Source organism: Alosa pseudoharengus, unplaced genomic scaffold, assembly GCF_046254945.1.
Source record: "Alosa pseudoharengus isolate Yale_2024_CS ecotype anadromous, Long Island Sound unplaced genomic scaffold, YU_APseudo_1.1 YU_APseudo_1.1_scf_18, whole genome shotgun sequence".
Taxonomy (NCBI): Eukaryota; Metazoa; Chordata; class Actinopteri; order Clupeiformes; family Clupeidae; genus Alosa; species Alosa pseudoharengus.
Genome location: NW_027468650.1, coordinates 12,545,157 through 12,549,362, shown reverse-complemented (window position 1 = coordinate 12,549,362; position 4,206 = coordinate 12,545,157).

Here is a 4,206-nt window from a genome sequence, read left to right as displayed (position 1 = left end):
TTAAAACATTTTTGTTTGAGCTAATATCAGCTTTTTTTCCTCTTTCGCCCCTCAAGTCAGAGAGGCAGTCATATCCTATTTTCAGTTGTGTGTGTGTGTTTCTCTTAGAGTAGTGTGCCTAGTTCTCTCCATGCCCCCACGCTCCTCTCTGTAATTTTCTCAAATTTGCCCTCCCTCTCCTTTGAAGAATAAATTCTAAAGTGTGCAGGATAGAATGAGTAGAGAGGGGGAGCAATAGATGGAGAAGGGGAGAGAGAGAAAAAGAGAGAAGGGAAGGAATGATAAGGCAAATGGAGAGAATGGAATGGCAAAAACAGACGTGTGGAGGAGACTGATGAAATGTACCCTGTTTCATAACAAGGTGAGTCTCAAACAAGTCATGTGTGTCACAACTCTGTCAAACCACACTCATTTCCAGTCTCTGTGCACAGTAAGAGAGAGAGAGAGAGAGAGAGAGAGAAAGAGAAAGAGAGAGGGAGAGGATTAAGGGATAGTGAAAGCAGGCAGAAATGGATGGTGATGGAGAGACAGAGGACAGGAGAAAAAGAGGTTGATTTAGGGAGAGAGAGAAGGAGACCTTGGTTGGCTCATCTGTTCTGAGCTTCCTGTGGCCCTGTCTGCTCCTTCTGTATAGCTGACACTGCACACATACAAAACACTGTTCAGCCTTCGTTACACATACACATTCATACACACACACACACACATGAGGACACACACACACACACATAAACATATATATGTAGCACTTGCCCTCCCTTATTCAAGGAAGAAATATTTGCTCTACTTTAGCAGGGGTAACAATACAGTATATGTGGAGAGTGCTGTAACTGACCTCATCTTATTGCCCTAACAGTGAAAGATCACATATCAATTAATGACCTGCCAATGTTCCTGCCTTTATTCCTTATTTATCCTATAAAAAAATAGCATATTCTATTATCTATAGATTAATAAACAAATAAAGACGAGTAAACCATGAAGGAGAGAGGCTAAAACGAGCAAAGGAGAGCAGCCAGACATCTCAGAGTTTGATGTTCTTCATCTGCGTCAGTGACATTTGAGTCCATGTCTCGTCATCTTCATCATCATCATCATCATTCCCCTACCGTGCCCAAATCGACATGTAATATGCAATAGCCTCAGCCAATCATGCAGCTCGCCAATCCCTCTACCCACCCCCCCTCTACACACACACACACACACATAGACACAACACTCCTCCCACATACACACACACACACACACACACACAAACACCCCCCCCCCCAACACACACACACCCCTCTGCACCCCACATCCACTTCCCATTAATGGTCCATTGTAACCCCCCCACCCCCCAGCTTAATTTATTCAACACAAGCTTTGCCTCGCCATGGCTCAAAGGAATGATCTCACAGCATTGTGCCTTTCAGAATCAAAGACCAGGCCATTATCTTTCATTACCAACAGATGAGATGGCAGACGCAATCTAATTACACAAAAAACGTCCAACTCGAAGAAAAAAAAGAAGAAAAAAAGGAAGTGGGGAGGTCTCTCTCTTTTTTTTTTTCTCTCTCTCTCTCTCTCTCTCTTTCTCTCTCTCCTCTCCTCCTCTCTCTCTCTCTCTCTCTCTCTCCTCTCCTCCTCCTCTCTCTCTCTCTCTCTCCTCTCCTCTCTCTCTCTCTCTCTCTCCTCTCCTCCTCCTCTCTCTCTCTCTCCTCTTCTTTTTCTGCAGTCTGGAATTACAGCCAATGAAATGATCCAGTTCTCTGCTCAGCTCATGCGGCTACACTGGGGCAGACATAAAGGGAGCACTCAGTGTGCAGTCTCCTATGTGGTCTGTAAAATTATAAAGCCCAGGCTGCTTATTGGAGCTTTTTGTTTTGCGGGGGCTCCCTGTAGCTAGCAGAGGTTTAAACTGGGTCATCTCCACCATAATTTCATGCAGGTAAGTTTAAACTGAACTTCTAATGAATCTGACTGCAGAGCTGTTTATGGTCATGTAAGGCCTGGCAGCGGTTTCATAAGTTACCTTGGGAGTAGGGGGTCACATCAGGTGAACTAAGGTTAAATTTGAGGTTAGTCAACTAGAACAAAATGACTTATGTAATGTATGTATGTATGTTACAGGCTTATATATTTTCATACATACACAGAGTGGGTGGAGTATGTCTGTGTGTAAGGGCATTATGTATTCCACTCTCAGCTGATTAGTCTTAATCAGTAGATCCCAACTGGTCCAGCCATGGAACCTACTGTACAGTACACTTGGCCATTAGGATGTGACCTAAATACCATAGTATTCAAGCCATAACATAAACATACAAATATAAACACAAGCAATCACATGCCTCATGATTGAGGCACGGGAACTGTGAAATCTCAGGCTTTTTCACTTTAAACTGTTATAGTATATTTCAACAAAAGTCATTAAAGTTATGAAATAACACAAAACACTCAACCCACCAGCTGAGAAAAAAATCTTCAAAAATCCTTATATTTCAACAAAAGTCATTAACGTTCTGAAATAACACAAAACCCGCAATTCACCAGAAACACCTTCAACCCACCAGAAACACCTTCAAAAGTCGTTATTTTGCATTTAGATGTTGGCTGCTTTCTTTTCATTACCACCTCCCTGATGTATTTTTGCACTTTGCACATAACACTTTGCAATCCTTTTGATACTCCATGGCAATAATGCAATAATATTGGAAGAGAATACAAAAACAACCTTTAGATGGGAAACAAAGTATTTTAGTTTTAGGTAGTTTGTCCTCGAAGGGGACCCGTAGGTTTCCAGGGTTTTCCACTTCACCCCTCAAAACCAGACTAGTGCACATCTTGCCCTTCTGATCTAAAAGAAACCCATTCTGGTGAAGTCAAGCATCTACACTGAGCTCCTAGCTCAGGGTGTGTATGCATCTCTTTTAGGTGTGTGTTGTATGTGTCTCTGTGTCTGTGTCTGCATGTGTGTGTGTGTGTGTGTATGTGTGTGCGTGTGTGTGTGCATGTGTCTGTCTGTGTGTGTGTGTGTGTATGTGTGTGTGTGTGTATCTCTCTCTCTCTCTCTCTCTCTTTCTCTGTGTGTGTGTCTGTGTGGTGGGGAGCTGTCCAATCTCTTTGATGTTTCTCTCATGTTCCACCTTCTGTGGCTTTGAAGACTTCTAAGAGTTCAGGGGAAGCTAGACGGCTCTCCTCTCCGCCGCTCAGCTATTCACGCTCTAAGAGATGCCCCGTTCCACCCGCCGCTTGCCCACCAAAAAAGTCCAAAACTTCTCCCTCCCTCCCCCCAACACAAACTAATGACACAGCACAGTGGCAAAGGGATCACATGGTGAGACTGGAGGGGGGATAGAGAGAGAGAGAGAGAAATGAAGGAGGGGGAGTGGGAGCAGGGCAAAGAGATGGGGAGAAAAAGAGATGAGAGAGAGAGAGGCTGAAGTGTAGATGGTCTTGAAGTCTGAGAGAAATGGGGTCATCTTACAGAGGTGGCGATCCTGTGGCTTGTGAACAACGTGTGGCTCTTTGCCTGCTCTTATGTGGCTTATGTCTGTTCAATTGATGCTCTAAATTTTTCTTAGACTTTATTTTTATACAAATCAAAATATATTTCAATATTTAGAAATACTGCAGTGCCAGAAGTTACTGGTAAAGTTACTGGTATTTTGCCGTCATGTGATGGACAGGAATCTAACCCAAACTGAAAAGAAATATTCAGATCCATAGGCAGATGCTTCTTTGGCCAGGTTTAATGCTACGGTCGAAGCCGCCGACATAAGTGCGCGGACACTTTCTGTCACTTGTCTTCGTACACCAGCACCGAAAGCTTTAAAACAAGCTTTCTTTAAACAATGGATTTAATCGACAATTGACAAAAATAGAACTTAATCGTAATCTACAAGGCAGTGGTGAAAGGGTTCGTTATTGGTGTGCGGGGTTATTTTGTAAACAAGAACATTCTGAAAAGGAGGATTTTTTTTTGTATAACTAACCCTTCTGCTTGATATGCGAGACATAACGGCCGTATATAAAGCTTCAAACCTGAACATTTCTCAAAGGCACTTAAATTCACAAAGTAAACAAATATAACCGTCAGTCAGAGAAACATCCTTGCTTTTTGCTTTTTGTTCAATGAAGCACTGGACAGTCAGTTTACATGGAGCATTGCACATTCTAAATGCTAACTAAATGGCCATTATGTTGCTGAATGAAGCACAGGTG